Raw genomic sequence first — 16,668 nt, 5'->3', positions numbered from 1 at the left:
GTACATGGGGAAATGAAGCAATTTATTTTTTTGTAAATAGTATTTTTTCCCAATTACATGTAAATATAGTTTTCAGCATTCATTTTTTCATAAGATTTTGAGTTTTAAATTTTTTCTCCCTTTCTCACTATCACTCACCTTCCCCAAGATGGCAAGCAATCTGATATAGGCTATATATGTACAATCATGTAAACATTTCCATATTAGTCATGTAGTGAAAGAAGAAACAGAACAAAAGGAAAAAGCCACAAAAAAAGTGAAAGTAGTATTCTTCTATCTGCATTCAGATTTCATTGTTATTTCTCTGGATATGGATAGCATTTTCCATCACGAGTCTTTTGGAATTGTCTTGGATCACTGTATTGCTGAGAAGAGCTAATTCAATCATAGCTGATCATCATACAATGTTGCTGTTACTGTGCACAGTGTTCTGGTTCTGCTCACTTTACCCAGCATCAATTCATGTAAAACTTTCCAGGTTTTTCTGAAAGCAGGCACTCGTCATTTCTTATATATGTATTCCATTACATTCATATACCCCAACTTGTTCAGCCATTCCCCAGCTGAATAGGCATTCGCTCAATTTCAAATTCATTACCACCACCAAAATAGCTGCAATAAATATTTTTATACATGTGATCCTTTTCCTTTTTTTTTCAGTTACCATTTTATATGACAATTCTGCCTAATTTCTTTATTCATTTTTTTAAATTTTTAAAAATAAATGTGTATGTTTCCTTTTAGTTTACAGGATTCAATTCCACAATTCCTTGAGTTTCACATTTTATCTCCCTCCCTCTCCTCCCCTCCCCTCCCCCCACCATGGTGGCATATAGTCAAGTATAGAATCTGTAAATACTTTCACATTATACATTAGTAAGGTTATAAAGACGGATTATATCAGCTGGAATGAAAAATGGTAAAGAAGACATAAAACCAAATAAGAGAAGGAAAAAGATCAGGTATTTTGCTTCCACCTAGATATAAACTCAGTTATTTCTAGTTCTTTCTCTGGATGCACATATTTCTCTCCATCATGAGTCTTTTGGGATTGACTTGTATCACTGCATTGCTGAGAGGAGTCCAGTCTATCAAAGTTGATCATCACACATATGTTGTGTCTGTAATTGTGTGCAAATTTCTCCTGGTTCTATTCTCAGTCAGCATCAGTTTGTATAAGCCTCTCCAGGCTTATACATCTGCTCCTCATTTCTTATAGCACAATAGTATTCCATAACATGCATATACTACAATATACTACAGCCATTCCCCAATTGATGGGTACCCCCTTAATTTCCAATTCTTTGCCACCACAAAAAGAGCTGCTATAAACATTTTTGTACATATGGTCTTTCTCCCACTTCTTTGATCTCTTTGGGATATAACCCTAGGAGTGGTATTGCTGGATCAAAGGGTATGAAAGTATTTATAGCCCTTTGGGCATAATTCCAGATTGCTCTCCAGAAAGGCTGGATCAGTTCACAACTCCACCAGCAATGCATTAGTGTTCCAATTTGCCCACATTTTCTCCAGCATTTATCGTCCTGTTTTGTCATCTTAGCCAATCTGACTGGTGAGATGTGGTACCTCAGAGTTGTTTTGATTTGCATTTCTCTAATCAATAGCGATTTAGAGCATTTCTTCATGTGCTTATAGATATCTTTAATTTCTTTCTCTGAAAACTGCCTGTTCATATCCTTTGAACATTTATCAATTGGGGAATGACTTGTATTCTTATAAATTTGATTCAATTCTCTGTATGTTTTAGAGATGAGTCCTTTTCAGAGACATAGGTTGTAAAGATTCTTTCCCAATTTCCCACCTCCCTCTTAATCTTGGTTACATTGGCTTTGTTTGTACAGAAGCTTTTCAATTTCATGTAGTCAAAATTATCCATTTTGCATTTTATAATGTTCTCTAATTCTTGTTTAGTCATAAAGTCTTTCCCTTTCCACAAGTCTGATAGGTAAACTATTCCTTGTTTTAGGAGACTGCTTACAGTATCAACCTTTATACCTAGATCATGCACCCATTTAGACTTGATTTTTGCTATATGGTGTTAGATAATGGTCTATGCCCAGTTTCTGCCATACTGTATTCCAGTTTTCCCAGCAGTTTTTGTCAAATAGTGAGTTCTTATCCCCAAAACCAGGGTCTGGGGGTTTATCAAACAATATATTACTATAGTTGTTGATTTCTGAATCTCATGTGCCTAATCTATTCCATTGATCCACTCCTCTATTCCTCAGCCAGTACCAAGTAGTTTTGATGACTGCTGCTTTATAATACAGATTGAAATCTGGTATAGCTAGTCCACCTTCCCTAGCATTTCTTTTCATTAATTCCCTTGATATTCTGGATTGTTTATTCTTCCAAATGAATTTTATTACTATTTTTTCTAGCTCTATAAAGTTTTTTTTTTGATAAATTAATTGGTATGGCACTAAATATATAATTTAATTTAGGTAAAATTGTCATTTTTATTATATTAGCTCGACCCAGCCAGGAGCAATTGATATTTTTCCAATTAGTTAGATCTGACTTTATTTGTGTGAAAAGTGTTTTGTAGTTGTGGTCATATAGGTCCTGGGTTTGTTTTGGCAGGTAGATTCCCAAATATTTTATAATGTCTACAGTAACTTTAAATGGAATTAATCTTTCTATCTCTTGCTGTTGAATTTCATTGAAAATATATAGGAATGCCGAGGATTTATGTGGGTTTATTTTATATCCTGCAACTTTGCCAAATTTATTGTCTCAAGTAGTTTTTTACTTGATTCTCTAGAATTCTCTAAGTATATCATCATATAATCTGCAAAGAGCGATAACTTGGTCTCTTCTTTGCCTAATTTGATTCCTTTGATTTCTTTTTCTTCTCTAATTGCTACTGCTAACATTTCTAGTACCAGATTGAATAAGAGGGGTGATAGTGGACGCCCTTGTTTCACCCCTGATCTTATGGGAAATGCTTCTAGCTTCTCCCCATTACATGTAATGCTTGATGATGGCTTTAAATAGATGCTACCTATTATTTTAAGGAAGGCTCCATTTATTCCTATACTTTCTAATGTTTTTAATAGGAATGGATGTTGTATTTTGTCAAAAGCCTTTTCTGCATCTATTGAGATGATCATGTGGTATCTGCTAGTTTTATTGTTGATGTGATCAATTATACTGATGATTTTCCTAATATTAAACCATCCTTGCATTCCTGGAATAAATCCTACCTGATCAAAGTGTATTATTCTTGAGATAAGTTGCTGTAGTCTTTTTGCTAGTATTTTATTTAGAATTTTTGCATCTATATTCATGAGGGAGATTGGTCTATAATTTTCTTTCTCTGTTTTATCTCTTCCTGATTTAGGTATCAGTACCATATTTGTGTCATAAAAAGAATTTTGTAGGACTCCTTCTTCACTAATTTTCCCAAATATTTTGTAGAATATTGGGATCAGTTGTTCTTTAAATGTTTGATAGAATTCACTAGTGAATCTGTCTGTCCTTTTCCTTTTTTATAATTAGAATTGAGGCAATTAAAAAATAAGGAAAATGTAGTTTGTCCCTGTGTGCTAACTTCTTTTTACTTAACAACTGGTCTTAAAAGTGAGTGCCCAAGAACTCATCTGGCCAACCTAACTACACCCTTGAAGTTCCATAATTCATTCTTAGCCCATTTTGTTCTCACAGAATTTACACCTGAAGGAACTGGCATCTCTCTCTTAGCAAATATTATCTCATTCTTGAATCCAATTGAGACTCTTCATAAGACTGTGGCTAGGAGTTAGGAATTTATTTTTTTTTTAAAGCAATTGGGGTTAAGTAACTTGCTCAAGGTTACACGGCCACATGTTTCTGGGTGGGTGCTAAGTGTCTGAGCCCGGGATTCGATCTCCAGGTCTTCTCAACACTGGAGCCGGTGCTCTTACTCTCTGTGCTACCTGGCCGCCCCAGGAATTTATTTACTATAGTGACTTCATTTTTGTCGTTGGGCTCAGGAGTGTGATATGCTCTTTATGTTCTAGTCACCTGATCAGTTTCTTTTTAAAGTATCCATCAAGTCAGCCAGTTTGAGAGAAAATTCTAAACAGAAATCCAATTCCACTACCTTGTTATTATTCCTCTTGTAAAAATTATCTCTGGTGGGCATCTGACTTAGAATATTTAGAGAGGAAGCCTTGGTACAAATAAGATAAAATACAAACAAACCTAAATATGCAGTTCTTTGGTCTTAACAGGAAGAGGATAAGAAGATTCCATAGTCAACATAGTAGGGCACAGGATTATTTCATAGAGATGTCCTGATGAGCTTCAGGGACTCTTTGAACTTCTGGGCTTCTCAGAGTTCAAATTCTCCAAAAAGGGTTTTGATTAGACTCTGCTTCTGATTGGCATATGTTCTATAAAAGGACCCAGAGCTCTCTTTAATTGCACTAAGCATCACTGGTATTTTGATGAGGTCTGAGAGAAAATTTGTCTCTTGTTACAGTTGTATTTTTGGAACTGGAATCCTCAGCTTCTGTTCTTATGCTCAGAGATTATTTCTTCATCTACCTCTGCTCTTCATTTACTACCTAAGACTATACTTGAGAGGAGGCGAAGGTAGTATCCAACCAATCAATGAATCAATCAACAGGTATTTATTATATGCCAGTTATTTAGTTAAGTCTTGTAGAAAAAGAATCAGCAGAAAGTAGTAGTGTTACCAAAACTCAGAGAGGAGGGTGGAGTATCCAGGAGAAGGTGATCAATAATATAAAATGTAGCCGACAAGGCAAGATGAATTAGAACAGAAAAGATCATCTTGCACATACCTTTCAGGAAAATGGGCACCACTAGAGACAAAGGCATGAAAATTTTACTGGGTATGTGTTTCTGAAAGTGTCAAAATATTTTCAGTAGGTTGGGTCTGGGAACATGGCTCTAAAAAATTATACATCCTACCCCAACCCCTTCCACTACCCATCCTTAAGAGCATGTTCTGTTCTCTGACAAAGAGGCCCTTCTCCTTGCCCAGACCAACACTTCTATAAGTGTACTTGATTCCATCCACTTTGGTTTTCTCCAGCAAATTGAAATGTTTCTTTTTCTCTCCCCTCTCAAATCATGAAACTTTCCTTCTCTACTAGTTTCTTCCCTAATTGCCTTCAAATGTGCCCCTATTCTAACCCTAAATTAATTTCTAACCCTAAAATTCATTTCTAACCATAAATTCTAACCTATACCCTCCACTTAAATAATAATAGTAATAAAAAACTTAAATATTCATCTCCTTAAGCTATTGACATATCTCTCCTCCCATTGTGATGATTAAAAAAATTCTGACAGTTTCTAGGTAATTTAATTGCTTTTTTTTTTTTTTATAATGCCAGCATCTTGATAAAAGGATGGTCTTTTGGCCATCTGTCTTAGACCAAATGGTGATGGACTCAGTTTGTACACTCCTTGAAGTATTCTTGAATACTTTGAATATTGAAAGTGTTTCCTGAGTAGTGGTTTCTGAGGAGTGAAGACTTGAAAACTTCTCAGAATGTATCTTATAAATTGGTGTCAGTTCTGACTGTCTACTTCACCTCTCCCCTCTCCCTCCCCTGCATTACTGCTGTCAATCTGTCAAACTACAAGCCCTTTCCGGAGGCTTTCCCATTTTCTGCCTCTGTGAGCCCCTCCTCCCGGCCAGTGGGAGTCAGGGACAGTCCGAGCTCACTCCTCTACCCTTGCTTTGGGACCTCACCCCTTCTCTTTTGCTGTCAGTCAGCATCCTTGTTCCTCCTAAGCCTATCTCTTAGCCACTGAGGGATAGTGGAGGGCTTCCCTGTTGTTTGCCATTGGGGAAGATTTTCGTGCCAAGACTTGGGCCCACCTCTCAGCCAATGGGAGAAGAGATAGCCGGGGCGAGGGGGCGGGGGGGGGGGGGACGGGGGAAGGGGTTTGACTGCGTTAGGGTATAAATTCTTGTTCTGCCTTTTGTAATCAACTCTAATTGATTAACACAATAGGAGGTTGGGCTATACTACAATGAGGATCTTGGGGTACATGATTTAGATCACCCAAATCTTGGTCAAAGAGATGTCAATTTCCATATTACTTGTTAAAACAAAAGAAAATCAACACTTCTCCAGACCTGTCTGAGCAAACACAATGAACAGGAGTACCATTAGCCCAAACTTAGAATTTCTTTTTCTGTCTGTTAAGATTTTGACCTGTGGAAATCTTTAAGAGAGATTTCCTACATTAGTTGATTTCTAAATGAGGAAGTAGAAAAGGGGAAAATCCTTGGTCTTGATTCAATATTCCCTGAAAAGTTATCTACAAAAAAAAAAAAAAACTACATTCACTGCTTCCATTTATATCCTTTCATTTATTTGCAAACTATTTGTATTTTGCCCTCATCATCACTCAATGGAAATTAACTCTCCCCAAAGTGACTGATTATCTTATTTTTATATTTAATTTTTTAGTTAAAGAGATTTTTCAACAGATTAAATTCATTTTGTTTTCACTTCCAAATACTCTCCCTTAGCCCATCCACTGAAGAGGCAAAAAATACAAAACCCATGATGGATATGAAGTCATGCAAAACCAATTTCTGCATTAGTCATGTTCTCAAGGAAAAAAGAAAGAAAAAGAGAGGGAAAAATGTCAACCTCAGTTCTAAGAGAAATTATTTTCTATTATATTAAGAACCTATTATTAATTTAGAATCCAGGTGTGAGAAATATGCTTGTGGGGATCACAGGACTTCCCAGATAGGATCAGGGAGTTAGCCTGAATAGGCTTCTGTTGTCCACTGCTTCCCTGGGGGCCCTTAGAAGATCTATATGATATACCCCTAAATACAGCAAGTCCCTTCTCTCTGGAAGAACTCTGAAACACAGAGGAAGGCATTTCCGAGAGAGCGGGTGTAGTGCTCACTGAGAGCACCCACACCAATACAGAGGCAGAAGTGAGGGTAACCAGTTCTACCTTTCCTATCAGAGTTAGGGTTGTTTTACCTTACATTCCCTTCTGTAGATTATGCAGATTATGTAGGTGTGGTAGTAGTAGTGAGGATGCTTATGACCGGGGCATTACCCCTCAGGCTTAAACCAGTTTTTCCAGTTTAACCTTTCTAGTCCATCTGGAGCCAGGATGGCGTTTGTCTTAGTAAAATAAGATAAGCGAGCTTCCCCACAGCTATTGATTATCTCCGAATAACTTTTGTGGGAGTAAAACAAGGTACCATAATATTCCCCTCTTACACAGGCTTTTAATTTCCTTATTTAGGGACCAACCCCTGTAGATCAGTCAGCCAGTCTCTGAAGGACATGGCTGATAGAGGAAATTGCCCTAATCCTTGGGGTACATGCTCCTCAATCTTGAGTAGGACCGCAACCAACTAGGAGACATTACTTCTATTTGAAGTGTAAACAAAATCTAATCTGGGTGAATTCCTGCCCCAAAGAAATAAACCCATGTCCTTGTACCACTCAAATGGGGTTTAAGATGACCCAGCTCATGAAGGAGAACACCAGCCAGAGTGGTCTGGGTAGAGATGGATTCTTCTGTTCAGATTGCTGGAGGCCACTGAATCTCAAGATCAAGCCATATTCTCAGCAAGAGGAGCTGAAGACTTCTAATTAATCGTTCAGCAATCAGTGCTAATTTTCACCCACCAGGGACACTCTTTTCCAAAAGTATTTAAAGCATTCAGTGTCTCCATGATTTTGTCTTTGGTTATTGAAAAAAAACCCCACATCATCAATTTATTGATATTTAGCTAACCTAATTAATAATTCAATTCTAAATTATCCAAAAACTGTCTCTCAGGCTTTTTATTCCTCTCAATTCTCAATCTGGAGATGGATATTATATTTTTAAAAATAAATTAATTACTTTATCTTTACTTCACAGCATTTAGTTCCACAAGCTTTTGAGTTTCAAATTTCCTCTCCCTTCTTCTCCTCCCCCTTTGCCCCCAAGATGGCATGCAATCTGATATAGGTCCTACATATACCTTCACATGAAGTATATTTTAACTTTAGTCATGTTGTAAAGAAGAATTATAACCAGTGGAATGAACCACAAGAAAGAAGAAGCAAAACAAAAAAGAAAAGAGAGAGCAAATAGTTTGTTTCAATATGCATACAGTCTCTGTAATTCTTTCTGGATATTATTTTTGATTGAGTCCTTTGGAATTGTGCTGGGTCATTTTGTCAATCAGAGTTATTATTAAGTCATTCACCATTGATTATGTAGATAGTATTTCTATTGATGAGATTCAAATAGTCTGATTAATGAAAAGCCCATTATGTCAAGTACCACTTAAAACCACCTTAAGAGATAATGAGATTCAAGTAGTCTGGGTCAATGAAATACCCAAACTAACAGGGGCTCCTGTTATACATACATACACACATACGCAATACAGACATACATACACATACACATGTATATTCACATATGTTAAACCATACTATGCATATGTCTATTTATCAATTTTTTCCTGGAGGTGGATAGCATCTTCCTTTATAGGTACTAGTTGATTTGAGTATTTATAATACCCAGAATAATTTAGTCATTCACAGTTATTCTTTGAACAATATTATTGTTACTATACACAACATTCTCTTGATTCTTCTCATTTCACTATTTATCATTTAATGCAAATGTTTACAAGCCTTTTTAAAATCAACTTGCTCATCATTTCTTACAGCAAGGAAGTATTCAATCACAATCATATACCACATCTTGTTTAGTCATTCCCCGAATTGATGGCCATCCCCTTAATTTCCAGTTCTTTGACACCATAAAGAGAGCTGCTATAAATATTTTAAAACATAAAGGTTCTTTTACTTTTTCCTGATCACCTTGGGAAACAGACCTAATATTGATATTGCTGGGTCAAAGGGTATACACAGTTTTATAATTTTTTGGGCATAATTCTAGATTACTTTTCCAAATGATTGAAATCAGTTCATAGTGCCACCAGCACTGTATTAGTGTCCCAATTTTTCCACATCTCCTGAAACATTTATCATTTTCTCCTTCTATCATTTTAGCCAATCTGGTAGGTGTGAGATGATATCTCAAAGCTGTTTTAATTTGCATTTCTCTGATCAGTAATAATTTAGAGCAATTTTTTCATCTGATTATAGATAGCTCTGAATTATTCCTTCAAAAGCTGCCTGTTTCCCTGGAGTCAGGAAGACCTGAGTTCAAATCCAGCCTCAGACACTTAACACAAAACTAGCCGTGTGACCTTGGGCAAGTCAATTAACCCCAGGAGCCCTACCTTCCCCCCTCAAAAAAAAGCTTCCTGTTCATATTCTTTAACCATTTACCAATTGGGGAACGAACCATTTTCTTATAAATTTTGAAAACTTCTCTATGTATTTGAGATATAAGACCTTTATCTCAGAAACTATCTGTAAATATCACCTCCCCCATCCCCAATTTTCTGCTTTCCTTCTAATTTTGGTAACATTGATTTTATTTGTATGAACACTTTTTAATTTAATGTAGTTAAATTAAATATAATTAAATTAATGTGATTAAAATTATCCATTTTACATCTCACAGTTTATTCATAAATTCTTCTCCTATCCATAATTCTGATAGGTTGTTCTTTGAATTTTCTTAGGATATTTCCCTTTATCTGTAGGTCATATATCCATTTTGACCTTACCTTGGTGAATGATATAAGATATTGATCTATACCCAATTTCTGCCAGACTGCTTCCCAATTTTCCCAACAATTTTTATTGAATAATGAATTTTTATCCCCAAAGCGTGAATCTTTACATTTGTCAAGCACAAGATTTCTGTAATCATTTACTGCTATGTGTTACATGTCTGATCTGTTCCATTGACTCATCTTTCTATTTCTTAACTAGTACCAAATGCTTTTAATACTTACTGCCTTATAATGTAGTATAAGATCTGGTACTGCTAAACCTCCTTCCTTACATTTTTTTAAATTAATTTCATATTCTTGACCTTTTTTTCTTCCAAATGAATATTATTATTATTATTTTTCTAGCTCAATAAAATAATTTTTGGTAATTTAATTAGGATGGCATTGAATAACAAGATTAGTTTAGGTTGAATTGTCATTCTTATTATGTTGGCTCTGCCTACTCATGAACACAATATTTCTTCAGTTATTTAAATCTGACTTTATCTGTATAAAAAGTGTTTTATAATAATGCTCATGTACTTCCTGGGTTTTGTTTTGGTAGGTATGCTTCAAGGTATTTTATTCAGTCTATGGTTATTTTAAATAAAATATCTTTTATTATCTCTTCTAATAGGGGTTTGTTGGTGGTCCATAGAAATGCTGATGTGTGTTTAGTTTATATCCTGATACTTTGCCAAAATTATTGTTTCCACTAACTTTTTAGTTGACTCCGTAGGATTTTCCAAGTATATCATTGTATCATCTGCCAAAAGAGATAGTTTTATTACCTTTTGGCCCGTTCTCATTCCTATAATTTCTTTTTCTTCTCTTATTGTTATTGCTAGAATTTCTGATACAATACTGAATAATTTTAGTGATAATGGGCATCCTGATTTTGGGGAGAAGGCTTCTAGTTTATCCCCATTACAAATAATGTTAACTGATGGTTTTAGATAAATGGTTCTTAACATTTTAAGGAAAAATTTATTGAAATAATTATAATTTTTTGTTATTAATGTGGTCAATTATGCTTATAGCTTTCTTAATACTTAGCTAGGCTTGATTTACACCAGTCCCAGTATAAATTCAATTTGGTCAAGAGTGTATGATCTTGGGGGCGGCCAGGTGGCTCAGCGAGTAAGAGCACCAGCTCCAGTGTTGGGATGACCTGGATCAAATCCGGGCTCAGATACTCAGCACCACACCCAGAAATAACTGGCCGTGTAACTTTGAGCAAGTTACTTAACCCCAATTGCTTAAAAAAAAAAGAGTGTATGATCTTTATGATGTTTTGTTGTAGTCTCCTTGTTAGTGTTTTATTATATATATTTTTTTTTCCATCAGTACTCATTAGGGAAATTGGTCTATGGTTTTCTTTCTCTATTTTGACTCTCCTTGACTTAGGTATCAATACCATATTTGTGTCCTAGAAGGATTTTGGCAAGACTCCTTTTTTACCTACTTTATGTCTGGGAGAATTTACTTGTAAATCCATCTGGTTGTAATTTTTTTTTTCCTTTGGAAGCTCATTTATAGCTTGTTCTATTTCTTTTTCTAATATAGGGTTATTTAATTATTTTATTTCCTCTTCTGTTAATCTGGGAAATTTAGATTTTTGTAAAGATTCATTTGTTTTGTTCAGATTGTCAATTTTGTTGACATATATTTGGTAAGAAAAAATGGTCTTAATTGTTTTTATTTAATTTTCATTAATTGTGAATTCACCCTTTTCATTTTTCATATTGGTAATTTGTTTTTCTTCTTTCTTTTAAAAAATCAAACCAATCAATGATTTATTATTTATTTCTTTTTTTATAAATAGTTTTTATTTATTAATTCAACTTTTTTACCTTTCAATTTTATTAATCTCTCCCTTGATTTTCTGGATTTTTATTTGACATTTAATTGGGATTTTTTTTTCTAGTTATTTTTATTTACATGCCCAATTTATTGATTTGCTCTTTTCTCACTTATTGATGTAAGCCTTTAGAAATACAAATTTCTCCCTAAGCACTTCTCTGACTGCATTCCATAAATTTTTGTATATTGTCTCATTGTCATTATTTTTAATGAAATTATTGATTGTTTCTATAATTTGTTGTTTGACTCATACTATAGGATTAGTTATTTTGTTTTCAATTAATTTTTATTCTGTGCTTCTAAGTCCCTTTGTTGAATGTAATTTTTATTGCATTATGGCTCTAAAAAAAAAAAAGATACATTTAATACTTCTGCTCTTTTGCATTTGTGAGGTTTTTATGCCTTAATTATCTCATCAGTTTTTGTGGCAGTGCCATACATAGATGAAAAATAGGTATACTCATTTCTATTCCCATTCAGTATTCTCCAGAGGTTTATCATATCTAACTTTTCCAAAATTCTATTCATTTCCCTAACTTTCATGTTTATTTTGTGATTAGATTTATCTATGCCTGAGAGGGAGTAAATTCAGATCCCCCACTATCATAATTTTGCTGTCTATTTCTTCCTATAGGTCAAGTTTTCCTTAAAAAATTTGTGTGTTATGCTATTTATATGCCTATACATTTATTATCACTATTAATTCATTGTCTATAGTACCTATTAGCAAAATATTGCTTCCCTGATTATCTCTTTTTTAATTGGGCCTATTTTTGCTTTTATTTTGTATGATATCATAATTGTGTACCCTTCCATCTTTTTATTTCAGATGAAGGATAATAGATTCTTCTCCAGCCCCTTATTTTAACTTTATGTGCATTTTCTGTTTCAAGTGTGTTTCTTGTGAACAATATATTGTTGAATTCTGGCTTCTAATCTATTTTGCAATGCTCTTCCATTTTATAGGTAAGTTCATCCCACTCAATCCATGGTAATGATTGCTAACTGTTTATTTTTCTCTCCATCCTATTCTCTTATGTTTATCTTTCTCTTTTTTGAATGCTGTCTCCTCCTCAAGAGTGTGTTTTGCTTTTAACCACTCCCCCTTTAATTTACCATTCCTTTTGTGACCCCCTTCCCAATACTTCTCTTAACCTTTTCTCTTTCTATGTCCTTATTGGATAAAATTAATTTCTCTACTTAACTATGTGTATTTATGTATTTTCCCCCTCCTTGAACCAGTTTCAATGACACTGTGGCTCAAGTGTTGTCTGTTAGCCACTGTTGTCCCCTTCATGTATAAACTCGTGCTGTGCAAACCACTTATATGAGATAATTTTCTCTGTTCTTCCTTCCTCTTCCCTCTTCTCCGATTGCAACCCTCTTTTTCACCTTTCTATTCTTCTTTTAAAATCATCCCAACATAACAGAGTAACACCAAGGTCCTTTGTCTTAGTAGACTTGCTCTAAGACCCCTGTTGATGATAAAGTTAAATGTATCATCTTCCTATGTAAGAATCTAAACAGTTTAACTTTGTTTAGTCCCTTATGATTTCTCATTCATGTTTACCTTTTTCTTTTATATTTCTCTTGAGTCTTAGGTTTAAATGTCACATTTTCTACTCAGCTCTAATCTTTTCATCAGGAATGCTTGAAAGGTTTCTATTTCATTAAATATCCATTCTTCCCTTCCCCCACAGAATTATACTTGGTTTTACTGGCTAGGTTATTTTTGGTTGTGATCATAGCTCCTCTGCCTTCTAAAATGTCATATTCCAAGCCCTCTGTTCCTTTATAATTATAACTACTAAATCTTGTATGATCTTGCCTGTGGCTCCATAGTATTAGATTTATTATTTCTATTGCTTTCAGACTTTTAGCCTTGACTTGGGAGTTATGAATTTTGGCCATAATATTTCTGGGAATTTTCATTTTGGGATTTCTTTCAGGACATGATTAGTGGATTCTTACTATTTTTACATTGACCTCTAATTCTAAAATATATGGACAATTTTCCTTTATAATTTTAAAAAATCTTATGATTAGACTTAGCTCTATTTGATCTACTTTCCAGGTTAGTTGTTTTTCCTGTGGGATATTATTCATATTTTCTCATATTAAAAAAAAACTTTAAACTTTATTTTATTGTTTTGTGGTGTCTCATGGAGTTATTAGCTTCTACTTGGTCAATTCTGATTTTTAAGAAATTATTTTCTTTTTTTTAAGCAATTGGGGTTAAGTAACTTGCTTAAGGTTACACAGCCAGTTATTTCTGGGTGTAGTGCTGAGTGTCTGAGCCTGGGATTCGATCTCCAGGTCATCCCAACACTGCAGCCAGTGCTCTTACTCGCTGAGCCACCTGGCCACCCCTAAGCAATTGGGGTTAAGTAACTTCCTCAAGGTTACATGGCCAGGTGTTTCTGGGTGGGTGCTAAGTGTCTGAGCCCAGGATTCGATCTCCAGGTCATCCTGACACCAGAGCCGGTACTCTTACTGGCTGTGCTACCTGGCCGCCCCAAGAAATTATTTTCTTTAGTATTTTTGTATTTATTTTACCAAGATATTTTTCATAATTTTCTTGCATAGCTCTCTTTATTTTCCCTCCACTGTTCTTAATTAATTTTTTTTTTGGAGGGGCAGTTGGGGTTAAGTGACTTGCCCAAGGTCACATGACTAATAAGTGTTAAGTGTCTGAGGCCGGATTTGAACTCAGGTCCTCCTGATCACAGGGCTGCTCTATTCACTGTGCCACCTAGCTGCCCCTTAATTTTAAAAACAATTTATTTTACACTTAAAAAAATTTTTTTAAGACATTCTTGTTTGGCTTGTGTCCACTCTGCATTTTTTTCTTTGAGGCTGCTTATAGAAGTTTTCAAGTTACTGTCTTCTGTGTTTGTGTCTTGAGCTTCCTTATTACTATAGAAGCTTTTTTTTTATGGTGGGATTCTCATTTTGTTTGCTCATTTTTCTAGCCCACTTCTTGACTTTGGACTTTATGTTAGTGTTGAGGTCTTCTCATTTCTGTAAGGGGTCTTTCTTTCTTGAGTCTCCCTCTTTTATGTTCTTCTGCTGTTTTCTCAGCTCAGTTTTGGGGAGTATAAGCTTTTGGTGCTTCCTCGTCCTCCTGGTCTGTGTTCTGCGAGTTCCTGTCCCAGGTATAGGCATGTTGATTTATGTGTTGAGCTTCTATAGATTACTTCTAGACTTTTAGCCCAAAGGAATATTTTAGAGGGCAAGTTTTAGAGTGACTTAACTGTTGGTGACTTCTTAGTTTTAGTTTCCCACCAGAGTTTATTCCAATTCAGGCTTATGTGCTGGGATAAAGGTTAGAACTGGGTCTCTCCTCTATTCTTGGGTTCAGAGCTACACATCTGTTTCTGCAACTTGTTCCCTACGCCTTGCACAGGTAGGGACCCTGCTCTGTTGCACCTGCATGTGCTCTTCTCTGCCCTGGAACTGGGAAGTGGAACAAGGCTGCCAGATGACATTCATTCTGGCACCCATGCTACAAGGGTCTTGTACAAGGGTCCCCTGAATCTCTGTCGAGGTATTTCCTTCCCTAGTTTTCAGTCTCCTTATCTTCTCTGAGCACTGGAATGTTCCCTTTTGCTGTTATACCACTGCCCAGACTGACCTGTGCTCCTGGTCAGCCCCCACCCCAGTATCTGAAGACCAATATCTATCTCCCTAGGTTGGCCTGAGCTGGAAAAATGAGTCACTGTGACTTTTTCTTGACTTTCTTGATTAGAATTTGGTCTATAGTTATGCAGGAGGTTATGGAAGAACTAAGGTAAAAATGCTTGCTCTCACTCTGCCATCCTAACTCTATCTTAAAATTTTCTTTTTCAAATATTAAAAAAAATATATTTTGGGGGGGGAGGGGAAAGGGAAAAAAATCAACTTTTAACAAATATGAACATAGTCCAGCAAAATGAATTCTGATTTTGACTAAAACATGACTAAAAATGTGTCTCATTCCTCACCTGATGTCCATTATCTCTCTGTCAGGAAATGGGTAAGATGCTTCACTATTAAGTCCTTTGGAATCATATTTGGTTGTTTTGTTGATCAGTGTTCTTAGGTCTTTAAAGGTTTTTTTTGTCTTTACGTTGTTGTTACTGTATAAATTATTCTGGTTTTGCTAACTTCACTCTGTATTAGTTCATACAAATTTTCTCATATTTCTCCAAAATCATCAGCTTTGTACTTTCCTAAGGCAGTTATATTGTTACATTCCTGCACTAGAATTTGCTCAGCTATTCTGCAATTTGAAGGTACCCTTTAGAGATACTTAGTTTGGTACATGTGGCTCCTTTTCCTCTTCTTAAAAAAAATCTCTTTTGCATCGAAGTCTATTAGTGGTATCTCTGGGTCAAAGCTTAATAGCTTTTGGTAGCATATTTCCAAATTGCTTTCAGATTCACTGGATCAACTTGTAGCTCCCAAAACAGTATGTTAGTGTATTTTATTTTTGCAGCTCTCCAATGATCCCTTAATTACAAAATCTGATTTTTTTCTCAATCCTCTTCCTTCTTTATCTCTCTTTTGCATACAGAACTTCATCTCATCCTCTTCTCTAGGATACTTTCTCTGTTATGCAATTTCTATGTTACATAAGAAAAAAATTTTCATTTTCCTTAGCTTTGCTTGCCAGTCTATTCATTTTAAGTGTTAATGTATTCCTGACAGTATTTTTACAGTATTATGGCAAATTTTTATTTTCTTCTTTTGCTCTCTGCCCTATGTATATATTCTGTGCACGTAATTTTAGCATGTAAGTTGTTCTCTGAATCTCCATGTATCAATCATGTTTCCTATACATGTTTTTCTTATGGTTATAGATTTTGAATCAAAAGGAACCTTAGAGCCTGTGGAGTACAATACCTTCATTATGCCATTGAGGAAACTGAGAACCAGAGAGATGAAGTGACTTTCCCAGGATTACACAGCTCTTTAGTGTGAGAGGCAGTACTTGAACCCAGGTCTCCCTGACTTCAAGCCCACTCTGCCATGCATCTCTTTTTCTCTTTAGAATTTTATTCTCAAGAGCTTCCCTTATCTTCTGGGCTGACTTCCCCCACAGAGATTCAATCCATTCTGTCCTACTGTAGCAGCAAGCACCCCAAGCGTCCTCAGGGTTTGCAGCTACCACA

The 16,668-nt window shown here is 35.3% G+C and overlaps 1 protein-coding gene across 1 annotated transcript in view; it reads left to right on the top strand.

Moving 5' to 3' along the window:
* The window catches only part of LOC138152698 (myosin-3), a 101,985-nt gene continuing 85,317 nt past the window's right edge, over positions 1-16,668 (top strand). Inside the window, exon 1 of the mRNA XM_069076786.1 lies at positions 1-11. The gene's annotated coding sequence lies outside the window, so the exon portion shown is untranslated. The remainder of the gene's footprint in view (positions 12-16,668) is intronic.

This window comes from Petaurus breviceps, unplaced genomic scaffold (genome assembly GCF_028583685.1).
Source record: "Petaurus breviceps papuanus isolate PSGF00001 unplaced genomic scaffold, PetGlider_PUasm1.0 90925, whole genome shotgun sequence".
Classification (NCBI taxonomy): Eukaryota; Metazoa; Chordata; class Mammalia; order Diprotodontia; family Petauridae; genus Petaurus; species Petaurus breviceps.
Note: the sequence above shows the minus strand (reverse complement) of the source record. Positions and strands in the feature narration are given on the sequence as shown.